This window comes from Pinus tabuliformis, chromosome 8 (assembly GCF_031772625.1).
Source record: "Pinus tabuliformis cultivar Carrire ecotype Pingquan chromosome 8, CPIR1, whole genome shotgun sequence".
Classification (NCBI taxonomy): Eukaryota; Viridiplantae; Streptophyta; class Pinopsida; order Pinales; family Pinaceae; genus Pinus; species Pinus tabuliformis.
The window spans coordinates 1501464936-1501492522 of NC_142294.1; the positions used below are offsets into that span (position 1 = coordinate 1501464936).

General features: G+C 36.7%; 1 protein-coding gene across 1 annotated transcript in view; it reads right to left on the minus strand.

Annotated features, from left to right (window-relative positions):
* LOC149241536 (calcium-transporting ATPase 8, plasma membrane-type-like) overlaps positions 1-27587 on the minus strand; it is a 169362-nt gene that overhangs the window by 92060 nt on the left and 49715 nt on the right. The gene's annotated exons all lie outside the window — the stretch shown is intronic.

A 27587-nucleotide genomic window follows, 5' to 3' on the forward strand; every position in this document is an offset into this window, starting at 1 on the left:
CCATTGATATTTTTTGTGTATAATTGTTCAAAGATATAAGTAGCATAAGACAAATTGTATGGAAATCGTTAGAAAGTAATTATCAAATCAAAAGTTTCTGTTGTACATCCTAGTAGAAAATTCAACAATATTGAAAAAAATCAACACATGGTATCAATCCTAGTCTGATTTCTAAGCTACCCATCTAAGAAAACAAAAAATTGAAATCTTTATTACAATTGTAATTTCATTTTTACTAGGAAGTTAAACACATCAAACTAAACAAAGCAACAATAAGTACAAAGATTTGTAAACCAAGCCACGCCATTATTTATTGCTTTTGAAAAAAAAATTACATTTGATGATTCAAACTCCAACCTTCAGCCACTACTTCCAAGTCTAAAAGTTTAAGTAATTGCACTCATAACCTTACTTTCTCCTTTATAGACTAAAAGGTACAATGAACCTAGACATACACACAAAAACACCTCAATTCAATTTCTTAACTCTTGATCCTAGTGTACCTTCTTTTCATGGATAGATGAGTTAAGTAAAGTGCATCTCTATTAGATGTGATATAAGGCATGCAAGAAAACATCCTCCTAGAGATATGCACCTTTAACTAAGGATGGGATTCAACATGCATTGACACCTAGTCTAACTAGCATATTGCACCCTCTAATAATGGATGTAGAAACCAAATAAAGAAAAAACCCAAGTTATAATTGATATATTAGTTTAGGGAAAGACAAAAAATATAAGTTATAACTAATATACTAATATCCATGGATACACCTTTTTCTCTCTCTCCTTCATAAACTCCCTTGTTCCCTCATTATAATTGTAGGAAACTATTGAAGGAGGGTGTCTTGTTTCTACTATAAACAACGTTGTCATATGAACTTTCATACATAATCTCTTCCGAAGTACCTTCCCTGCATGCACCCAAATCTTTTTTGATAGTTGCTACTATTAATGGCTTTTTTTTGGACACTTTTTGAGATATGACTAACTAGTGTGGTTGAGTAGTCCTAGGAAATGTATGAGAGATGGAAAATTAATATTGTATATTATTTCAGGGTACCCTTTGGAGTTAGTGTTTCCATCTCTACTGTAGAAATGGTTCTTAGAAAATTTCTAATATAAAGTCCATAACTAGATGTTCCAAGATTTACCCCTTATTGGTAAGCTAAAAGTTAGAAAAATTCTTCAACATGGCCATGTTTATTATGTGTGTTGTTTGTTTCCTAGAACTTCCTAATCTAATCACCTTGATAACTTTTTAATATGGCTTTTGTGGCCAATATTTGTTGGAGATCTTTCTATTCCCATGATTCCTTACAATATATAGATTTGTGCTTTGTTACCCTATGAAAATGTAGGATTTATCTCATGTTTTCATGTATTTTCCTATCTCAATGAGAAAGAAGTAAAATGATGGGAGTATAGTAGTATTTTTCATGGATACTCTTGTTTCTATGTAAATCTAGGACCACATTGATCATTGATGTAGGAAGGGAGATCTAGAATAGGAAATCCCTTCTTCGAGACATGTTCAAATCATGATTATGGAAAGTCAAGGGGACAAGTACACTCTAGAATAAAAATAACCCACACATGGGATGTCGAGAGCATGAAGGAGAGAACATTCCCTCTCTTGGAGGATGCCTCAGGCTTGATGGGTGATAAAAATAGAGGCTAATGAAGGTACACCCTATCCTAGAGCATTGTTTTGGTCAAAGAAAATAACCTAATGATTAACATTCCATTTCAAGGGAGAATTATGATTTCTTGATAGTGAATCTACCCTTACAAGAGGGACATCGTGTGAAAAAGGGAAATAAAAAGATGATAAATTGACTTGATGGGGCATTTCACATTATTAAGGTGTCTTCCACATATTTGGAGACATGTTTCACCCTTGAGAAATTTGGGGCAAAGACATTTTGTTCAAGGAATGTTCTATATATTTAGAGAAGAGTCATTTTCATGAGGAAGAACCATGAGCCCCTAAATAAAATGTTAATGATACTCCAAAGACATATGAAGATTGCAAGGGGAAAGTGGATCTATGCAAAGGAGAAACATGACCTAAGTCAAAGTTGGACCTATAAGCTAAATAAGGACGAAATTTAACATCATTTTCACTCACAAGGAAGAGTGATAGGGTTAGATGTATCTCCAATTTCTCTTATAGGGCTAAAGAAGACTCTAAAGTGCATAACAAATTTGTAGGAGAGTGTAACCTAGGTAGGAGACTTTCCATGGATTAAAGTATTATTTTCACTTTTTCTAAACTCTAGATGGATGAATTCCTAATTTGGGTTGGAGAAGTTTATAAATAGACACAATATTCATTTGCTAGATGCAGGATTGGCACTGTGAGAGATTATTTGGGAGGAAGGTGTTTGGAGGCATTGCAATGTGGCTTTCTTCACTTTTCCTTTACTTTTCTTGGGTTACTTTGGTGGTTGGAAATTACAAGTACAAATCTATTGGAATAATCATTTTAGAAGGGGACTTTTTCTCCAAGAAGAAGATGATAGGGTTGAGTTGATTGTGAAACCCTACTTCATCTTGATATAGTTATTTTGTTTATTGAAGAATATTTATTGTTGTAATGTCTTGGTCAGGTCTATTCACTCTATTTTTTAGGGTTTCCCTTGTTAGTGAAGAAGAAAACGTATGGCATGTTGTGTATATCTTTACCTTGTGGTGAAATCAAACTGGAAAATGATGTATTGTTAGCCTTTTGTTTTATAAAAACATATTTCTACCTTTGTTTATTTATTTTTTAGTTTCATGAATGGTTGTGCTTTAATTATTCATTGTTGCACATCTTTCTTTGACTGATTTTGTACTAGTTGTGAGAAACATATTTTCAAAGCATTTCCTTTGATTTTCTACATGTTGAAGTAAGTCTATCTAGTTGGTTAGAACATGATTATAACACTCTATGTACACCTTCTTTCATACAAGTTTGAACCCACTTGATTGCAAATCCTAACTCCATCACCTATTGGATAGATTGGTTTTAAATTGTAAAGATATCATAAACATTTTTCTTGGATTTCCCCTCTTGCACTGGACAAGAGGCATCCCAAAGTGAGAAAATATTGTTGTGATGGTAGTAGGAAACCTTCTTAAATGCCTCTAGAGTTTAAGTTTGTTATGGTCTTTAAATATCTTTGAGTGTGGATCTGGGAGGTAACATGTTTACCTGACATTGGGATGGCCTTAAAATAGTTTTTGATATTGCTCACGCATAATCTAATCTTGAAACAATTAATCATCCTCCATAATTGATGTGGACATGTATCTTTTTATGAAGTTGGCTTAGAAATGAATTATGGTTGTGAGATATATGTGGTGATGACAATAGGAGACAGAAGAATGGGGTTAATATAGAAATTGAGGTTTTTTTCCTATGATAAGATGAATTTGATATCCAAGAGCTTTAATAAATGATTCCAACTAAGTATTATTATAATTTGATATGCAAATTGTTACATCTCATTTTGCATGAGGCCTATACTAGTGAATTTGTTTCACTCCCCTTATGATTGTCATCACAAAGATATTTGGATGGTTGAGATGTTCACTTGCTTCCTTAGATCATTAATGAAATTTATGATGCTTTTCGAGAGGATTCAATAATATTTTTCTCAGTATACTTGTTTATCATATGGAGATAACATTACACTTGATAAACCTAAACCACAAACCCCTTGCTAAATTATATGATATGAGGATATATGGATCCCTTGGTGGATTCCCCTACCACTTATGGGCCAAAGAGACATTGCAGTGGTTTTGATCATTTGGATGGTGTTCTTATGGCATAGCGTGCTTGACATACAATTTTTTTCTTACACATGGTTTGTTACTTAGATGGATTAACATGGGCATGGTTAGAGCTCCATTTCTATAATTCCCTAGCTTTTATGGATGATATTCACACGTGTATGGATTAATTATAGTAGAGACTATAGCATCACCTTGAGCATTCTCCTTACTAGGCCATGTTTGGAGGAACATGCACAGTTAGCTTCACTTTATGAGTGTTTTGATGAGGTCATCCTTCTCATTGATGAGTTTATGGGGATATTGATAAATTGGAATATGGTTTCATCATACATTTTGACTTACTCTTACTTGAGTCCACTACTCATCATGCATTATTGGTCCACACATGCCATTTTGAGGATTATTGTACACATATGGTTGAGAAATTTTGTTGGATCAAAAGGGGTCATCCCTTGTTCTCACCGAGATGATTGAATTTTATTGACATTCAACATGTTGAATTCTTTTATCATGGATCCACTTTCTTGATTTTAGGGTTACATCCACTTTGGAGGTTACTTTGCACATTTTACCATGCTTGTTGATGATACTTCCCACTTAGGGATATGCCACAAGTCTCTTGAGTAGGTTTTTAGTGCTTTCATTCCTTATTTTGAGGAGAAATATATCTTTAATCATTTTCTTGCACTCATAGTTCAGGGTATATTGTATTGAAAAAGATCTTGGAAGTTCCAAAACTTAGATCTAGGGTTCTTGCATATTTTGAGCTCAACTTAGCTAAGTTAGGAGTAGTCATATTTTGACAAGGTGCCTAGATTCCCACTAGATCAATGACATTAGATGTAGAATGACCATGGTGTTCCCAAAATATGGCCATGATAGAAATTCTAGAAAATATTGACACAACTATAGTGCTTTTAAAACTTGTCAAAGGAGGATTTTCACCATGAATTTTACCACTTGCTTGAGGAACGCCCGACCTCTTTTTATTGAAAATTTTGGTGATTTGAGGGAATCATTATTGATATATATTCATGGTTCAGAGTTTCCTTAATATTGAGACCACATGGCCCATGTTTTATGGACCTATTAGAGGTTGTCCATTTTTGGCAGCTTCTATTCATTCCTTGTTGGGGATGTTTCACTTTGGAAATCTACACATCCACCCTAGAGGAGATTTGTGAGGTTTAAATTTCGTGCTCTGAGGATTTGATTATGTATCTATCCATTTGGAGGCCTTTGGAGACTAGACATTACATCTTTCACTCATCTTCTTCCTTGTTCGATGGGGATGTCCCACTCTTTTGGGCATAGGTTTGTTGGAAACTTGTACATGTGGACTTGATCACTTCATTAATTTATGTATTTTTGATAATTAGATGGAGAATATAATTGTTTACTCCTCCGTATGATAGATTTAAAGTTTTTTTCATAGCAAATTACTGTTTTATTGTAAATAAAGTTGAGCCAAACTATATATAAAGAGTATATCTTCCTCATTTCTACTCATAGTTTGATTTTTATAGTTTCTTGTCCTTGGAGATTAATTAATATATATTTATTGGAGCATATATGATATATAAGGGGTTTTTCTTTGTGGGATACATAACTATTTGGTGTCAATTGTTGAAGCTCTTCTCCCTTGGTTGCCATTAGGTGCATAAAGATTGACTGCATGTTTTTAAGTCTTCTACCAAGTTAGCGAAATTGACCCATTAAAGAGGCTAGGTAAATCAACTCCTATTTTATTTGGTAGTTTGGAAAATGTTTAATTCCTTCCTTTTTTTGTCCTTTGAAGGACCCTAATAAGGGTATTAAATATTATTACCAAGTTACAGTTGAGTTTTATTGTAAAGGTGCTCATTCATTGAGGAAATTTAGGGTATAAAATGGGTCTCTTAAGGATAATAATAACAAGATAGTTAAAATAGTAAAACAAGGGTTATGAATATTTCAAGGAAAAAATGAAGGTAAACATTTTTTTAAACATAATTTGGTGACTTATATCCCTATAGATTTACTCAAATTTCAAGTGTAGTAACTCATTGGATGCATAATCAAATGCCACATCCAACGAGGAAGCTTTGGATACTTTTGATCGGCCCATGGAAAGATAAATTAAAAATACATGAAACATATGCATTTCTTTCAAGAAATACATATGTTTCATGTATTTCCAGATTATCTCATTGTCGGTCTATCAAAAGTATCTAGAGGAGCTACTTCTTGGATGTGACATTTGATTATAAGTAACAAATATGTTTCACGTGTTTCTATTTTATCTCACTATGTGTCTACCCAAAGTATCTACAATGGGTACTTGATGGACATAACATTCGATTGTGATAAATGCATTTCTTTCATGTATTTCTAGTTTATCTCACAATGGCTATATAAAAAATATCCAAAGTGGCTTCTCATTAGATGCAAAATTTGAGTATAAATCCAATGAGTGCCTACACTTGAAATTTTAGTAAATTTATGAGCATAGAAGTTGAAAATATGATTTAATAATACATTTATCCATTTTCCACTTAAAATATTTACCCTTATGGTTAACATAATCATCTTGAATCATACTGGATAGTTTAAAGTTGATTTAAATGCATTTATGTCATGTGTTTCCACTATGTTTATCTCAATGTGGGTCTATCAAAAGTATGCAGAGTTGGTAGGTAGTTGTTGGATGTGGCATTTGATTATGCATCCAGAAAGTTCCTACAATTGAAATTTGAGTAAATCTATGAGTATATAAGTTGAAAATATAATTAAAAACACATCTTTGTTCACTTTCCTCCAAAAATATTTACCCATATGGTTTACATCATAATCTTGAATCATATTGACTCTTTTAAAGTTGATTTTGCTAGTACTTTTTTTGTTTTGAGGCCTATTTTGACCTCAAAGTTTCCCTAATGTTAAAACCCCTTTTTTCTATGGACTTGGCCTTCATTTTCATCTTTTATTAGATATGATAATACTAAGTCAGTAGCCCTAGTCTCCTTAATATCCTAATGCATGAGAAAATAATCCACTTTGAAAAGGTGTTTCTTCTTGACCCCATAATCCCTCTTAGATTCCCCTTGAATCCATTTCCCTTATTAGATTTGACACTAATATCCATTTCCTCCCATTACCTCATTTATATCCCGTAAATACAAAAAAAAACATTGTTTTACTAGAACTACTCTCACATCACTTCACGCTTCATTGTGTAGGTTTAGTAATCATGCTACTAGGAATACCTTCCTTGAGCAATATGAGAATTTATCTAAAGTGAAGATAATGGGTTATCTATAATATAGTGGTATGCATTCTAGTACTTCCCTTTTAGGTTGTACCTTGTGGATTAGGGATTTTATCATCAATTACAAATTGGGAGGTAATATTTAGGCACCATGGTCGAGAATGAAGTCAATTCTTTGGAAAATTTTGATGACTATGCTCCATAAAAATTTTGTGAGAGAGTTGTATTGAAGATCTCTTTCTCACGAGATGATTTCCATAATGGCCAAGACCCTTGTCCTTGCAAATTTTAAAGGATTTTTTTTTTGTATGTAGAGTCGAGCACATGAAACATATTGAAGGAACTTCCAAAGCTCATTTTGGTATGAGGTATGATTGGAATGCAAATTTTAAATTAAAAAAATTAGTTCCTTCTATGTTTCAAGATATGAAGAAAAAAGCATGGCTTCTACCAAAGGATAATTTTGGGAAGATTTGCTTTCTCATTAGGTATTTTAAAGCATTGAATTATATCCATGTAAGTTTAATTTGGCTACATGGACTACCCATGTCCCAAAGATTAATGGAAATCCTTGGTTGGATTTAAGGAACCTTTACTCTTTTATGGATTATGTGGTAGATAATAACATTGTCCATGAACATATCTTGATGAAAATGTTTGCATATTGCAGAGAATTTTCTTGGAATAAAGTTTTTATAAGAAGTTTAATCTATCGACATATTTAATGCAAGGAAAAAATGTATTGAATTGGTATTGTAATTTCATCTTTGAAGAGGTAAAATCATTTCCACATTTAATAAAATAATTTCAAAAGAAATGGATTTATGGTTATGAAGAAGTTGAAGATGCATGTGTTCTTGATATTATTCAAGATAAAATAGGGGATAAAATTTATGATTTCATAATCGAATATGATGATAATCCTTTCAATGATTTTCTTGTGGAAATAGAAAGAGGAAAATATCCATTTATTTTATTTCACTGTTATATCAAGAAAAACATGATGATCCTCCTCCATCAAAGCTTGAATATGAGTCACATGATTCCACTTCTTCTCATGAGCCATTTTTAAAAGAAGACAAAGATGACAAGGCCATTGAAGATCTTGTTGCACCTCCATTTGAAGAACACATTGATGAATAATTCCCTTGTGATGCCATTGAAGACCAAACACAACAAGAAAGTCATTAATCACTTGAAGAACACAATGATGAATACTATTTTCACATCTCCATTGAAGTCCAAGAATAAGAAGGAGATCCTTAAGTCCATGAATAAGTACCTTGTCCTCCCATGGAAGACCTTGATGATGAGAGTACCCATGCATCTATTTCTCCTCCTCATGAAGTTGAGGGTTTCGTAAGAATTGGACTTTCTCAAATTTTTAAGTTTGATAATTTATCTTGTTATGATCTTGAGAAGGACACTAATGAAGAAAAACCCTTAAATGATCAAGAAATGATATATGCATTTACCTATCTAATTGATGAAGATAATGGTAACCTAGCATATGCAGTTGTGGACATAAATTTTTAGATTTATTTTATCATGATAGGAGTTGAGAATGTTGGAAACATTATGGAGTTCCTACTTATGATGCATACAATGATGTGTCCATGGAAGAAACTATAGGTTTGGAGTATACGACAAGATGAATATAGAGGAGGTAAATTTAGAGAATTTTATATAATATTTTCCAACCATATGTTTCTATGCATGGTAAATATTCTCGGTAGTCTTGTGAAATTATTTTATAGATAGTTTACAATAATGTACTATAATTCTTAAGAATGATTTTTCATTGGTCTGGGTTGTACAAGGAATGAAATAAATTCTAGGAAAGTAAATGGAGCACACATAGATAAATATAGTAGAGACTAAAATAATATTGTGAAAACCCAACTTCTATTAATAAATGAAACATGAGAATATTGTAAAACACAAACTTCCTACAATGGTGGTACCTACCTCTGAACAGAAAGTGATTGTAGCTACACATACTCGCAAAAGCTATAAAAAGAGGCCAAAATAATGGCCTTCTAACATAAAAAAAAATAACCCTAAAGGTCCAAAACCCTAACCCTAAAGGATGAAATACCAAAAGTTTTGTGAGCCCTTAGGTGATTAGTTGGTACATGAACTTCTTGAGGGTGAAAATTTTGCATACAATATATGTTTGGGGTGCACGATACCTCATTGGAAAGAATTGTCCAATGACTACAACGTTTCACTAGGGGTAGGGGCCCGAGTATGCCATAATAACCCATGAACCCCATAATTTCCAGAAAACATCATTTAGGGCCTAAAAACAACCCTATATGTTTGGGACCCAAAAATCATAGAAAATCTGCCAAGAATGTAGAGAATCGTTGAGATAATGGAATAGGTGGGTGGCCCATGATATCCACCTAGATCAGTCATAGCATTTTTAGGCATGTAATATGAGTTTTTGTGTAGAATTTTCAAACATAAAGAGCATATTTGTGATGCAAAAACCATATAAATTTCTAGCCATATTCTTCCTCATGTATTCTAGGAGAATTTATACTCGGTCTTTTAGCTAGAAAAAGTGATTTAGTTGTTGGAAGTTGTATGGCACATCAGGTTTTATTTGCAGAAATTTCAAACAACATATTTCTTCATGTTCTTCTTCTCTTTTGTGTGCACATTCAACTGGAAATGATATTTTTTATGAAAAATATTGTATGGGCTAGAAAACATTTCATGATAAGTTTTTTTGTAGAAAAATATGATGACCAAAAGGAGGATTTCAAGCCCTAGATAAAAGCCATTTTTTTGGTAGAGCTAAAATTTTGTCTCACAACTCACATGCATCTTACTTGGATGATGGCCATGACATTATGAATGAGCTTTTAGAGCACACTAAGTCTTTATCACTTGATGTATATAATGATTATGTTGTGGAAGATAATATGGGTTTGTCCCATGAAATTTATTGTAGTAATGATGTATATACTAGACCTAAGCGATTTTATACAAGAGAGTTTGTAGTGGTGCATTTAATTTTTGGCATGAGTTTGATCATGCACATTTTTTCATGTTTTATTCCATCCATCATATTAGAAATATTCAATAATGTATATACTTCACATTTGAAGTGTCCTTGTTTTGAATTATGGCCAAATATAAGGGAAGAAGTCATGGTGTTTATGAGATGCTAAGGTGGTTACATTGGATTTATGATTTCACTTAGCATACTCATTATTAATTCTAGTGTAGTGTAGGAGAAGGGTTAAGATCCCTTGAGCATTATTGTAGCATGAATAATCTCAACATGTGAGCACTAGTTTTCATTTCACATTGTCATTGGCATTGTTGGATTATGCATTAATTTGTAAATCAAATTTTAAACTATTTATGTAATGGACTATATAAATTTGTAATATGGTATTCAACGATGTTGATGTGGATCCAACCCACCACATATTTTTGTTTGATGATAGAGTCCATTGATAACAAGTACACCATATGATTCTAAGGTTCTCATGCATTCCCAAGAAGAGCACATGTCCCTAAGTTGGAGCCAATTGTTACTCCTCATTGTGCATGATGTCTATACAAGGGAATTTTTTCACTACCGTTTTTCGTCACAAAGAGTTTTGGATGGTTGGGGTGTTCACTTGATTCCTTGGATTGTTGGTTACATGGTTAAGGATGTGATATAGGGATTGATGGTATTGTTTCTTGGTACACTTGCTTATAATAGAGAAATATAATTCACTTAATCATGTGATGTTATAGTCTCCACCCCTTACTAGACGACTGGATATGAGGATCTATGGATCCCTAAGTGGAATTCCCTACCACTTTTGGGCTAAGTGGAAATTGCATTAGCTTAACCATTTATTTGGATTCATCTTGGCATAGAGTAGTTGGCATACATTCACTTTTTTACACATGGTTTGTTACTTGGATGGATTGACATGACCATGGTTAGGGCTCCCTTTCTTATTCACATGTGAATTGATTATCTATAGAATGGAGAATGGCATCACCTTAGCACTCCCCTTTTGGGACATATTTGGAGGCGTGTACACACATATCTTCACTTCATGCATGTTTTGCTTTCCTCTTTGATGAATTAATGATGGGGATTTTGGTGAATTCTGATATGGTTTCATGGCCTATTTTGACTTATTATTACTTGGATCCACTAGTCATTGTGCTTTATTGGTCCAGATATGCCATTTTGGGGATAATTATACACATTTTAAGGCATATTGTTGGATTAAAGGGGCTTATTGCTACTTGTCATGGAGATGGTTGAGTGTTATTGATATTCCACATGTTAAGGCCTTGTATTGTGGATCCACTTTCTTGATTTGAGGATGACATGCATTTTGGAGATTACTCTGCACATCTTATGATGATTTTTAAGGGGACTTCTCACCTTGGGATATGCCACAAGTCCCTCAAAGATTTTATTCATGGTTTCATGCCTTATTTTGAGGAGACATATATCTTGAAGACGGTTCCTTGAAATCATATTTGAGGATGTATTACATCAGAAAATATCTATAAGGTTCCTGTAACACTCCCTCCCACCCCCTTCGACTTCCCAAAATTAGCAGGAGGTGTTACTTTCATCTAAGAAAACCTCAATGCTCTCATTATGGAAAGGGGGCGAAGAAAATTTCCTTCCTTCCCAAAGTGTGTGAAACTCACTTTGGATATCACCATTGTGTCCATCTCACCAAGATATTTCCACTGATATAATGTTTTCCTCAATGTAAATCTTGGATGGAAAGTTTTCAAAGTTGGTCCCCTATATTCCTAGCACATCAGCATACACCACCCCGTGGCAATTCTGAGAGACGTATGTGGCTTTTCTACATCTCTCCTAATCTAATGTGGCCCCTACCACACCATCATGCATAGTGCCATGCTAGCACTCCTAGTGCCACCACTCCTTTGTGTTATACCTTGGGAAGTGCCCTTATCGATTATCCAAGGTGAGACTATGATTTTCACGTTACCTATTGGGTAAGTTCTAGTTCCCCACTCTCTGTCTACCATGGCTCTATCTACTTCGTGCCCAATTCTACTACAAAAAACACTGGGACGTCATGCTCTATGGTCATGTGGCTCCTAACCTTGTCAACACCCACTCTAGTAACATATGGTATCCCCAAGTGAGGTGGCTCTACAAATCACCACCACACATCATTTAGGAGCCACATCAACATGGACGCCCACATTATCTTCTCTCACTGTGCCTTGTTGATGTCATGGTGATGCTAGACCGCCATATGGCATCATTTGATAGTGCCACGTGTCATCTAGAAGTTGACTCCTTAGCCATCCAATGGGGTGTCAAGTCAAGCAAGCACCATGTTATCATTATGCCTCATCATAATCCCCTTAATGTTCACTTGGACTAGCCCATCCTTCATGGCACATGCCAACTCATCTTAGTTGAGGGTCCCATAGGACCCAACCTTTTCATATTGTTGCAACGGTGCTAAGTCATAGACAATTGATATTTTACATCACATTCTTCATGGAAGTTTCACTCCCCGGGATAGAGATTATCCCATCCTGGAACTGTGCCATAACAACAAAACACAATAGGACTATGTGCTAAATAGGAGCAGTATGACATGAACTTTCACGTCAATTAATGGAACAGATTCACATATCACGGCTATCAATCATGCACATGCCCCAATGACGGTTATGCACGACATGGAAGGAGAGGCATGGTGCACTATGAAAATTCACAATGAATAGAAAAAAATGTATTTTCCCGCCATCCATCAACAGTGCCACTCCAATAAATAGTACATGCAGTAGGGGAGGCACGAAATGACATAACTAATTATTGTCCATTGACGAGAAATTTTATGTTCCTCCCTCCATCCTTAACAAAATTCCAATATATATATATATGCTAACTCCATGGCTCTTATAGCTAGAATACAAGTCATGTCATCCACACTCTAAAACTTACAGGCCATTTACATATGCAAGGATTTGTTTATCACATGTTGCATTTGAAACTTAAAATAAACCTCCAATAACCTTTAAGCAACAAAAACCTTGACATTTCCAAGTAATCTACAATGGATAAATCAACCCAAATAAGAATTAACTAGACTCGCTCTAAGCGATCACACAAGAGTTATGAATAACATTACTTCTCACATGATATCAATAATTTCAAGACTCCAAGACCATCTTAACCATGAAAGCATACACATAAGACATCTCATCAGAGACAAGGGAACATCACATTCTTTTCATGCTATCAAATACACTACTATAACATGTACAATAATTTAACATCATTCACACTATAAGATTTTCTAAGTGCATCAAGTAATTCATGTGTCTCTAATAAAGAGTCCTACTACATAGGTAGTCATTAGCCTTATAGGAAAAGATTAGAAAAACTTCTTGTTGATGGTGTTGGATGCCACCAACAATCAGAGGGTCTCTCTAATATGAAGTCCCAATTAGACCTCACACCATTTGGAATAGGAGCCACATCTGATAAATAGGCCCAACTATAGTATCCTTAATGATTTGCCTTGGCTAAAATAAAAAACACAAGAGATAACACATATACTTTCGAGATGAACAAGTATGTCATCCTTGTGATGTATTCAATTGCAAAGTGTATAATGGTTCTTTCATGGAAGGGACAAGAAATTGGGTCTTTAAGAGAAGAGTAATAGTACTATCCTAGAAAATACACACATATATATAAAATAATAATTAGTTATATTGTAAAATAGTTCACCAAAAATAACGATCATGAAAATAAGAGACACACAGTTCAAATTGCATACCAAAGCCAATGAAATAATATTTCATTTTCATTAGGATGTAGAAACATAAGCATACACCGCAAACAATGAAATAATATTCTTACAATCATTCACAACATATGCATGAAAGTGTGTCGACTCCAAGAGCTTCAAATTATAAAGTGAAAGTCCCAAGATACACCATTACAATGATACAACACTAGTTCCAATAGTGGAATGCTAAGCCACCACTTTCTCCTCAAAAGACTAATCTTCTCTCTTATGCGTGGCTTGAGAAACCAAGGTGAAAAGTCCTTCTTTTTGAGTTATAGGGTGTATATATAACAAATGAGGTGACTCTCTAACCCTCTTATGACTCTTGAGCTTCCCTCATGACTCTTGAGATTCCATGTGTCTTTTCAAATTCCTATGAGACTTTTGAGCTTCTACATGACTCTTCACATTTTATGTGTGACCCTTGGGATTCCACACATTTTACATTTTCTCATTTTCAAAAATATAATATTACATTTCCACAAATTTGTTGCAAAACACATTGACAAAACATGACTTTTATTGTGATACTTTCAGAAACCATGACTTGGCGATGGTTAAATGTAACTTTATGGTGACGTATCAATGCTAATATTGTCTTCTTTTTGTTATCTTCACATCTCCATTAGTTATCACTTCCACTTCATCTTCATCCTCCAAGTGGTTGGTTATGGTATAGATTCCTTCATGTGATCATGATCTTCATTCTTTCACCGTGATCTAATGTCCCCTTGTCTCTTTTCTTGATGAACTCTTTATGTTTTAAACTTCATAAGTGTCTTCTCGTATCATATCCTTGACATTCTCCTTGAGCATCATCATATCATGTCAATGTAATAATATTTGAAAATGGAGTTCACTCATGACAAGACAACATCAATCCCAAATTCTCCTAGTCTATCCTATTTCTCATGCAACATACTGACTGAGCTAGGAAAGTGCACAGGATTGAGGAGAAGGCCTAAGGATTGGACAGTGTGCAGGAGCAGAAGGCAGGGAGTGAGGGCCTAGAAACTATGACTACACAATGCAGAATGGATGAGAGAGTGGGAGGAATGACTATGCAATTGAGGAAGTTAGGGTTGCAGATATCACAGGCCTGCTCAGTGTGGTTGTGCAGTGTGCAGTTCTAGAATGGATGTTTCCAGGAAAACTAGTGTATTTTCGATCGACTAGCCCTCTAGGATTGGCAGCTATCCTAGAAACAAACAATCAAAGCAATTTTGGATTTCTTCTATGTATGATAGATAAGAGAGAAGCAAAGGAACCAACCTGGATCTTTCGCTTAGCTCCTTGCTTCATTTCTCTCCCGCTTGACAGAGCTTGCAACCCCTCTCCTACTTATCCCGCTTAGAGAATACTTGTAGAGACAAAGTAACAAAACACCATCAAAGCATCTTGATCAATTATATCATAAGCATTGCAGAATCAGAAATACAATGAACATACAATGGCATTCACAAATACACAATTGTATGGAGGAAAACTCAAAGAACTTTATTAAATATGAAGGGAGAATTACAACCCAGCTGTCTGATCCAACATCATCCTCCCAACATCAAAGCCCTCTTCACCTCATGAAAAGCAAGATCACACCAACAATACAATGCTCTTTCTCAACCACAAACTATCAGCACTTCCTTGAAAATTACAAAATTCCAGCCTTCAAATCTCTCAGATGAGGGATCCATTTATAGATGTGTGCAAGGGTGTGAGTCATCTATGGGGTTTTGATTAGTGTCATTCCACTAGTTGTTTTTCGTTCCACTTGGATATTTCTTGGATCTCTTACTCATCCTTGGGTGAATTCAGAGAGGTAAGTGTCATAAGAGAAGTTTCTAGAAGGTTCCATGAGCATCCACTTAGCAAACTGTCTCAGACATTTGTCCATCCTCGATCATCGCACCCTACAGAAGGCCTCTTCAGTATGCATCGCAACTGGCTAGTGTAGGAGTCAGTATGCATCGCACCCTGACAGTGGAGTAGTCAGCATGGTCCTGTTTTGGCCAGTTCTGGATGGCTTTTCAGGTGGAACTTTTGGGGAATGATGTAATCAGTGGACCATGATGTTTTAGGGTATGAAACAACACTTTTAGGGGTTAAAGAGCCCTTAGTTTATTGACATATAAGATTGGGGTTGTAGTGCCCAAATATGTCTATAACAGTTGCCCCGTAAAGCATGAAGTCGTAAATTTTTTATGTCGGGTGAAATGCTTTATCATGAGGATCCGAGGTTTTCGAAACTAGAAGGTGACCTATATAAGATACAATACAATACATCATCATCATATTATAATTTTCATGATCTAGTTGAGGCGGGCATTCCCATGCTCAACTTTATAAATTCATTTCATGTATATAGAATAGATAATCGTCTGCAGTTGTAGACTGGTGATTCTTCAAATGTATATTCATCATCCCTGGCTCGAATGACCATATATGCAGCTTCTGTGTACATTTGATATCCTTATATCCTTGAATATATCGCAGCCCAGGTGGATGAAAGTAGATCCGGGGTCGTCAATCTCGTTCAATCTTCGCCCGAGTACAAGTCGATCCATGTGACAAGATGTTCTGAAGTCGAACATGGAAAGACATCGCCTGATTACCAGCCAATAATGTGACTTGTTAAGAGACGCGAGAGGAATCACCGATAATGATAATGACCCTCAAGGTACTACAGTACAATTCATGTGTTGTGAATATATGATCTGATGTCAAACACCACGCAAAATCTTTCGGTCGAAGGCCATTGATGTCAACCTGTCGCCGGAAGTGAGAAACTTGCCATTGAGGCATACAAGCTTCAAAGTACTGAAAGGGCTATTTCTAAGTCAACTTCTTGGATAATGAGCTTATGTCGACAAGAAGTGACCCATCATAGGAGGGCCTTAATGAATCCCACATCTACGACAAGAAACGAAGCAAATGATTTTCTGGAGGTGAAAACGATATGACGACACAAGGTTCAGGAATGGCGGTCATGAAAAATGGAGGGTGAAGGTATTGCAGTGGATGAGGCATTAACTAGATTGTGGTTTCTCAACTGAATGACTTCTCTTGAACATATCAGCGACACTGAGATGGATTGGTAGCATTAACCCCAAAAGATAGATGGTATGGAGGACCAATGGTGATATGACCAGTGAATGGAATAAACCAACCTGACTCAATCAAGGTGACAGAGTGAAAGTGTCATGTTCAAGAGCGACCTGCTACCATGAAACTCTTCAAGTTTTCTTCCCTTTTTCCCCAGTCATTGCTGACAATACCTCTTTATTTTTGTCAAGCTTGAGGAGGATAACATATGCTTGTTCTATAATTTTCCCTTCGGGCAAACCTGTCGCTATATTTTAGCGAGTCTAGCGACAGTGAAACTTGTTCTTGTCTAGGTGGACAAGTTTGTCGCTATTGTTTTAATGAGTTTAACGACAAAGACAACTCGGTCCTTTTCATGTTTAGAGAGTTTGAAAAGGGACAAAAAGGAAACTCTAGCAGTTCTTTTTCGTAGCATAATCCCTTAAGTCCAAAAAAGGATAAAATAATACAGAAGGGATGACTTTTCGATCACTTTAGTGATCCGAAAATGACAAGTGCTCGAAATTTTTCGCGAGATAATCCCTCAGGTCCGAAAAAGATTAAAATATATAGGAGGGATGGCATTTCGATTACTTTAACGAGCTGGAAAGGCCAATAGCTCAACAATATTTTCATATTTAATGAGTCTGAAAAGAGTTTAAAGGAGACTGGTTTTTGAGGAACGAGTGGTGTTGAGGGTAGCAACTGGTTCTAGGTAAGCTTAGAACTTCTCAAAACATGGTGATGTGAAGAGGTTGGTTAATAGGACCACTCGTCACAGCTGTTCCTCAAAAGGGTAAACAATCAAGTGGAAGCGTATGATCGGCCAAAAGGATGGAGGTGATGGCAGGAACACAACCAAGGCTCAAAAGGCTGATAGCATGACAATCACAAAGGTTATTTACCGAAGGTGGGTTCATTTTTTAATGAGCTTGAACCATGGGGAACTATGCTCAGTGGTAGGTTTATTTTTTAACGAGCTTGAACCATGTGATAACTATGCTCAGTGGTAGGTTTATTTTTTAACGAGCTTGAACCTTGCGATAACATTGCTCAATGGTAGGTTTATTTTTTAACGAGCTTGAACCATGCGACAACATATGCTCAGGTTTTTAGTTTTTCTTTTTATGTAAGCTAGAAATGACAAAACTAGAAAAGACAAAGCTAGAAAAACTAAAAAGCTAAGGAACTACTGAGGTTAGGTAGGATAGTTTCATCAGCGGTTAGACAAAACACTTCCTTTGCTTCGTCTGCAGAGCAGACAAAGGTGAATGGTGTGTTGGACCAATCACCTAACCTAAGAAGTTAAAAATCTACAAAGCTAAAAAACTAAAAAGCTAAAAGGCTAGAAAATGAAATTGAAAAAAAGTTGCATGCCCCTAGCATGATGAAAAGGAGAATCTCTTAGTAACCATATGGAAATCACTATGGTTAAGCAGGATGGTTTTTGTCAACGGTTAGACAAAACACTTCCTTGGAAAACACAGTAACAAAACACTTCCTTGGCTTCATCCACATAGTGGACAAAGGTGAATGGTGTTTCAGACCAATCACATAACCTACAAGGAAACTTATCTTTTCAGCTGGGTTCGTCTCAAAATAGACAAGGGTGCATGCCCCCTAAGCTTCATTACATTCACTAGACTACTCGCGGTAATTAGGTGGATGGAATGAAGGTTCGAGAGACACTGCTAATGTAAAAGGACCATTTAGGGATGGTGATCGACTTGGAGCTATGCTTGAACCGGGAAATGAAAGCTGGTCAACAGTGTAAATTCTGCCTTCATGCGGGAAACACATCACTCGAAAGAGTGTTGAAACAATAGCCTCCATGTTATAAACATAGTCATGCCCAAGGAGTAGATTGTAATCTAATAGTCCTTAGACTACCATCACGTTCAAGTGAACGGTTTTCCTTCCCAAAGTTATCGATAACTTAGGAAGGATCCCTAATGGTTGACTGGTTCCTTTGTTAAAGCCTGACAAATTTTGTGTAACAGGCATAAGCGATGGCGAACCAAGCGCTTTCTAAGCAGTTGAGGAAAGGATACTCACTAACGCACCCTCATCTATGATAGTGCCAGACATGATCATTTTGTAGACTTGTACTATGATCCGGAATGGTACATAAGAAGGAAGGCAAGACCTTGCTAGTCGATTCCAATTAAAGGAAGTGACTAGACTTCTTGGAGGGGGTACCGAATAAACGAGAGACATAACCCCTCAAGTAGCAAGAACTGGGGGATTCTCTTCTTGTTGTGAAGGAACGGGCAGATTTCCCCAAGTTCATCAGACTCTGAAGTGATAAAAAGAATTTGAATGGTATCGTTCTCACTCTTTTCGGGAAGAGTATGATCTTCTAAAGGTAAAACTGGGTCGATTGCCATATCGACCTATTGTCTTTGGTCTGTTATGGACTCAAAAGACTCACTTTCAACGATAGGTGTTTCGACCGACGATTGAGTTATGTTAGTCAGATTTTCAACTAGTAAAGGACTTGGGGAGAGCTTCCTATATCCAGGTGGAAGTCGCTGCGGTGAAGCAGGATGGTTATGCAAGACTCCTTTGGCTTCATCCAAAAAAGGACAATGGGGAAGGGTATGGTCCCCTTCACATAACTTACATGGAATTTGGACCTTTCTTTTCTGCCCATTATTACTAGTTGATGGTGTGCTGTCAATGTGATCACCAGAAGTTGATGACACCGTTTGGTGCGAACGGGGGGACCATTCTCTCAAGATCCGAGGAATGCACGGACATTCTCAATGAAAATGGTCTCCTCTACAAATTATGCATGGATCTCTGAGTTTGGAAAGCTTAGTGTACGAATTTTCACCAGATGCTGCATGGTTGCCCCCTTGCTGAATTGGCTTTTTCTTCTTCTTCTCCTTCCCTTTCTTCTTCTTCTCAGCCACTTGGTTACTAGCATCACTATTTTCACCAAGCAAAGAGGAAGAAGGGGAGGGAGAAACAAACGAAGAAGAAGGTGAAGGGTCAACTTCAGTATCAACTGGTTGCTGAGGAATCACGATATTTTGAACGACCGAGGTTGAGAATAGCCATACTGGCAGGCCAATTGTGATTCTTGGAAGGGACAATGTAGCCATATATGGAGCACCAATATTTCCCCAAAAAGAAAATGGACTAGGATTTCCCTCGAAAAGGATTCCTTGATTGGTAGACTCCATTATCTCAACCTAAGATCAACGAAGGAATAGGGATGTTATTCTGAATTTAATAAATTTTAATGATGCTTTGACACAACTTTGCTTTTTCAATTTTTAAGAGTCGAGAAAAAGCTAAAGATGACTCTAGTCCCCTTCGATTTTTAATGAGCTTGAAGTGACAAGTGCTCAGATGGACCTTTTCTTTTAAGGAGTCGAAAGGGAATGAAAGTGACTACTCTGGAAATCTAGACAGAGGGATTACCAAACCAATCGCAAAACTGTAATATACACCTTGGTGATAAATTAAAGGGAAATTACCAAGGACTTATGTACAGCAGTCAATCTTCCTAAATGTTGTGTTCAGTGCATTGCAATCGATAGGGCGGCAGACACGGCTTCCTATGGATAAAGGATGTAAGCCTATTGTGGTCTCCCAATATATACTCAACGGTACGGGGAGCACAAGTCCGTGCTAGCACTTGTCGTATCAAAGAGGAGGAATCACCCAACCTTCAATGAAAACGATAGTTACTAGATTTTACGACGTCGGAACACGTCTCTAGCCTAGACCTCTAGATGTGTTGCGTTAGGTTCCAAAGTGTTGTTAGGTTCATTGAGATTTATTTTAGAGTTGATCTTGTTTAAAATTTTGTCTTTCAATGGCTCACCACGTGATGTTGATTTGAAATTCCTAAAAATGCAATCTACAATGATAAGCAATCGTTGTTTATTTTGATCAATGAAAATCCTAGCTACTAGGGAAAGAAAATTACGATTCTTTCAAACAAAGAGCAAAGAGCACACTCTAAATGCACTTTCCTAAATCATTTTTCACACACAAGCTAAATGCAAATGCAAATGCATGTATTTGTTTTTCGTTCCCTTAATGTGAGAAATGCCAAAAAGGAAAACTAAATATAGATCTGAAATATTTCACTCAAAGCGACATTTCGACAATTTATTTTTCAAAATAGAAAGGAAGACTAAATGACACTTTTCAATTTCGAATAGAAAACACTTTCGACACTTCAAATAACAACAAATCAAATCAAATACATGACAAAAAGTTCAATCGACTATTCAGAGAAGGAAGACTTGACGACACTTCTCTTTTTGACACAAAATGACAGTTACGACACTTTTGTACCAAAACGACAGATCGATTTAAGAAAATTTTCGACAAAGGATTATAAATGATGGACATGTACATATAAACATTTACTAATCCTAACAAATGGTGGCTAATCTATGTAATGCAAGCAGGCTTCAGTAATGAGGCACTGTTCATAAGCAGCAAATCAACTAAACAAAGCTGAAAACAAGGACAAAAAACCCAAATTTCAAGAAGGGAAATAGGCTCAGTTAGTCATCGCACCTGGGCTTCACAGAAACAGGGATGAATCACACTTTTTAGGCTTAGGAAGTGTGATGCATACTGGTTGATAGTGACAGACAGTGCGATGGGCCAGGGAGCGCAACTGAGGTGGGTTTTGGCTCAAATTTGCAGCTGATTTCAATGATTTAAGCTGAGCTATGATGGACAGTAAAGAGAAAAGTACAAAGGAATGATCTTGGGAGGTTACTGAGCTACCAAAAGGGCATCTAGAATGCTTGTAAGTCAGATTTTCAATTCATAAACTAAACTGGAGATTGACTGAAGCAACATTCATCTACTATGCACTTGCAGAGCAAGAGCAGTTCGAAGGCTATTTGGCTAATCTTCAAGCACCGTCTATAGTTTATAAAGCAAACAAAAATAACAAACAATCATCTATTCGCTCCCCAGTGGAGTCGCCATTTTGTTTTTGGGAAAACTAGTGTCTTTTCGATCGACTAGCCCTCTAGGATTGGAAGCTATCCTAGAAACAAACAATCAAAGCAATTTGGGATTTCTTCTATGTATGATAGATAAGAGAGAAGCAAAGGAACCAACCTGCATCTTCCGCTTAGCTCCTTACTTGATTTCTCTCCCCCTTGACAGAGCTTGCAACCCCTCTCCTACTTATCCTGCTTAGAGAATACCTGTAGAGACAAAGTAACAAAATACCATCAAAGCATCTTGATCTATTACATCATAAGCATTGCAGAATCAGAAATACAATGAACATACAATGGCATTCACAAATACACAATTGTATGGAGGAAAACTCAAAGAACTTTATTAAATATGAAGGGAGAATTACAACCCAACTGTCTGATCCAGCATCATCCTCCCAGCATCAAAGCCCTCTTCACCTCATGAAAAGCAAGATCACACCAACAATACAATGCTCTTTCTCAACCACAAACTATCAGCACTTCCTTGCAAATTACAAAATTCCAGCCTCCAGATCTCTCAGATGAGGGATCCATTTATAGATGTGTGCAAGGGTGTGAGTCATCTCTGGGGTTTTGATTAGTGTCATTCCACTTGTTGTTTTTGGTTCCACTTGGAGATTTCTTGGATCTCTTACTCATCCCTGGGCGAATTCAGAGAGGCAAGTGTCACAAGAGAAGTTTCTAGAAGATTCCATGAGCATCCACTTAGCAAACTATCTCGGACATTTAACTCATCGCACCCTACAGAAGGCCTCTTCAGTATGCATCGCACCTGGCTAGTGTAGGAGTCAGTATGCATCACACCCTGATAGTGGAGCAGTCAGTATGGTCCTGTTTTGGCCAGTTCTGGATGGTTTTTTAGGTGGAACTTTTGGGGAATGATGTAATCAGCTGACCATGATGTTTTAGGGTATGAAACAACACTTTTAGGGGTTAAAGAGCCCTTAGTTTATTGACATATAAGATTGGGGTTTCAGTGCCCAAATATGTCTATAACAAGGAAGGGTCAATGTATTACATAATTGAGCACTGCAGAGGCTAATACATGGCCTAACTATTGACTGGAAGTGCACAATGCATAGTGAAGGAAAGGGTGGTGAAGGACGGCATAGTGAGAAAGTGCAGTTAACAGTGACTAAGCACTGAGATTGTGAAGTGTGTAGTTTATGGAGGTAGATCTCCATGACTACATAATGCATTGTTACAAGAGGTAGAGGGTGCTCCATTGAGGCTTGTGACTATTCAATGCACAATTCAAGTGGACAGGAAGGTTGGTGCTTGGTCAAGCTAGTTGTGAAGACAAAGAAAACTCTGAAATTGGCTAAGTGTGGGATCAGTAAGGCAGAAATATGATGGTAGAAGCATGTAACAAAAATTGAACATGATCAAACACTCATAAATGACCAGCCACATGACAGTAATACACTCATCACCCAAAATAAACATGCATCCATTGAAACAACAACAAAATGACAGTTACCTGCAAGTGCGACATTTAAGATATAACGTTCGATACAAGTGTTGACTACAACAAGAGAGTGTGTGATACATTAAGGATAAGTCCAATGCATGTACCTATGATAGATAAAATCCATTAATGCAAGAGAAAGCATCAAAGTTGCCTCTTATAGGTGTTCCATAACTTCCTTTCACAAAGAACAAGACTTACCTTAACAAAAGATGACACTTTAAATTCCTTCAACAAGGGAGTTAGAAACTTAGGAAGCAAGTATGGGATGAATCTAACAACTAGAAATGATAGTTCACATGATATAATGGAGGCTCCAAAGTTTGAATATAGGCCAAAATTTAGAGGGTGTTTTAGCAGCAGCAACACTTGGCGATTCATTGGAAGAACCTCAATTTCTCTTTTTAGGTCTAGCCTTATGCACATGGTCTATCCTTTAAAGAAGTATTGATTCATCATGTATATCACTTAAACTTTCCCATCTATCCTAGCTATAGGTATGATATCTCCTATTCCCTTTCTCATCTAAACACGATTACAAGTCTTATCATATCACAATTGTTTCGATTCGGCAGAAAGATAGTATATATTCACGAGTTTAGAATGATCAAAGTTTTAGTTCCATATTTGGTGTTTCTAAGCTTTTAGTAGGCCTATTTAGTGCCTTGGAAGAGTCACTATAGGGACACAAGCATTGTTTCACTACTAGTGAGCATGTTTAGTACCTCAGCGATGTTTCTTGCTACAACTCTCTGTGTAGGAAGCCTTTATCTTCTTTCACTCATTATTTATTTCAATATGCTCACTGGAATTTTATCGGAATTTATATTGCAAAAAAAGAGAATACGGATACCAACTTATTGAGATCAAGAGAGTTTATTCCTTCAAAGACTGTTATACACCTCTATACTTAATGTGCTCACCTTTAGTTTTCTCCTTTCCCTTCTCTACTCAATTGGATCAGAATGAAAAAACACGATTCAATTACAACACCGAGTCAAGGAATGAACATCCTAAAATAGATACAAGAATCATGGTTCTTCTTGAAGCTTTCATTTTGAATGGATCATATTCTCCATTCAGACATCATTGACCTTAAATATATCAAACCCAAGTAAAGAAGAGGGATACAGATTTAACCAAGTGTTGTTGCCTGTCACAAAGCCCTTTAAAAATTTCTCCACATTGTTAGAACCAAGAAAAACACTTTCACACAAGGTTTTATTTACATAGACTAAACAAAATGAAGAGAGAAAGAACAAGAAATGAAATGAACCAAAAAAACAAACAAAGTAGACAAGGAAAGAAATATGTACATAGGTAGAAACAAATCCCTAGGCTTCCATTGGAAATAACGCTTAAGATCTTGGCCATTAACGAGAAGAGAGTCCATATTCCCATCGAAGGATTGGAGACAATAAGTATGGTGGCCAAGCTTGTTATGAACAACAAAGGGTCTAATCCATAGGGATAGAAATTTGGTGTGTTTACGTTTCTCTTCATGGGCTCTATCCCATTTCAATACTAGGTCTCCCACACCGAACTCCTTGTTCCTTGCAGATTTCTTGTCAAAACAACACTTGATACGATTCTGATGCATAGCAAACTTTTCTTTTGTTTTTCACCTTTCTTTCTCTAACTTAAGAAGGGTGCCTATACTACTATGAAGAAAAAGACATGGTTTACCTCAAGATTCTTGAGAGAGTTGATGGGTCAGGAGCTGTATGTTCAGAGGAATGATAACTTCCTTTTCATACACAAGGAAGTAAGCGGAGGTCTTCAGAGAGGGTTTCGGTGTGACACCGTCATCCCACAAAGAATTCATAAATGTAGTATGCCAATTCCTTTGCTCATAGTAAACAATTTTCTTCATGATGTGGATTAAATTCTTATTAATAGAGTAAACTAAACAATTTCCCTAAGGGTATTAATTAGATGTGTGTTTTAAAACAATACTATTCTATAATAAAAAATCATAAAGTTTTAACGATGAAAAGTAAGTTGCATTATTGAAAACAAGTGACGTTGGAACACCGAACCTGGTAATAATATTTTTCTTAAGGAAGTGGATGACTTCATGCCTGTTCAATTGTTTCAACATAATTTCTTTATCCCACTGAATAAAGTAATATTTGGTAGTTAACACATATTAGTGTTTCTTTGATGAATGTGGAAAAATCTCACCAATAACATCCAATCAACATTCTTAAAAAGGCTCTTCAACAACAATGGGCTACAATGGGGCGGTTGACCTCTTATCTCAGCCAAAAGATCTTTGACATACAGGACACTTACAGGCATAGGTGTGTGCATCCTTATGTTGGAAATATGTTGTCACTAATTTTAACTGCTAGCAAAGTGTCAAAGGATGCCTCAGTAGATCATGTTCTAGACACAAGAAGAAGAATCATGAGCAGCATGGATGAGAATGGTGTAGAGACTTTGGATCCAATTCTAGAGTAGCATATCATCTCAGATGAAGATGAAACCCACCTGGATGGACAGAGCTCCGAAAAATATTTCCATTGGTATGCGGAAGTTTGAAAATGGTCTCCTGGTTTGAGAGAAAGAGCAAGTCAAATTTGCATGGCCCAAGTCAAAGTTAGCACAACTAAGGAGGTTGGGGACCCATTTTGGAGCATGTGTCTGTTTGGAAAAATGGCCAAACTTTGCGGAAACACTGGTGGAACCACTATCTAGTGGAATGGGCTGACGTGGTGTGACAATAAAGCAATGGGAAAGGTTTTCATTGGCCAAAAGTGGAGCCCACAATAACACATAAGCCGGAAACAGAGAGCCCGGTGATATAACCCTGACAAAACTTAAAACATGCCTTAAGAGTTTGAGCGAGATGATATGCAGTGGGTAGACATGGTCTAAAAGTGGAAGCATGTGATTGGACATAAGGTGGAGCCCTCATTACAATGCATTCCAATGGAGGAAGCCTGATGGTATCACCCCGATGCAATATTATGGAATGCAAAAGGAGTATGAACGGGAGTACGTGGCCCTGACACAACACAGTAAAAGTGGTCATTGGTGGATAATTAAGAAGAGGTCCTCATATGGATAATGAAGCCCATTGAGGCTAGCTCGGAAAGGTGACCCTTGAGGATTTCAAAGTAGAAGGCATAGGGAGAGCCAACTTGGGGGAAGCAATGCAAAGAAATGAGATGAGAGACATTAAACTTTTATAGAGGAAACCATTGAAAAACAAGGTCGCGGGACCCTTGTCTCTCCTCTCTGACAGCAAGACACTTGGAAGTATTTGATTGGCCCAAATGATGGAGGATAGTGATGTCAACATTGGCTAATGGGAGGGTGACACGTTGCAGGTAAATTTGGTGTTTTTGGGTACCCTAATAGCCCATTTATGAGTGACACGTGGACCAATCATAGGTCAACATATGGCACAGGTGATGTCAATGTGACATCGTCCCATTGGTCCATGCCCGGAATAAATGATCATTTCTTTTGAATAAATAGACAGACTAACTATGTCTAAGATGACGTGGGTGGTGTCAGAGATGACTAAGCCTAGGAGAAATTCTATTGGTTTGTAGGTGTGGCAGAGGACCCCATGATACGACTCAACCAACAATATGGAGGCCAAAGAAAAATTAAGGGAGCATAGAGTGGAAGTGCCAGGCAACAGGGATCGAGCTAACAAGAATTGTGGTAGAGCCACAACCAATGAGGAGCATGAAGGATAGTCCCACTGATAGTTAAGCCCGTTGGTAGGACCCCAAAGGTTTTAAAAGGATTCACAAACAAAATATCAACATAGAGAGCTCTGCGCTTAGCACCGAAATGAGGATACATGTAACAAAGAACTAGTGGTGTGGAGTAGTTAATCAATAAATTAAGCCCTCACAGGCCTGAACATGGATAAGCACCTGAAGGTTGAGCATATGGTCACTACACCTAGTCCTGGGGCAAGAAAATAGATAGGAACTAGTGCGAAAACTGCTAAGGTTAATTTTGGCGAAATTGGCAATGTTTTTGTAATAAGATTTAAAAAGGTCCATGCAGCTATGTTTAGTGGAAGTGGTTTATTAAAAGGCCTTGGTCCTTAGTAAATTTCTTGGGAACATAATGTGATGAGTCAGAAACTTGAGTTCACGGTGTGGCAATGTTTTTCATGGACTCGAGTTGATAGCATGTGACAAATTAGTGGTTGATTTGGTAGCTAAGCCAAA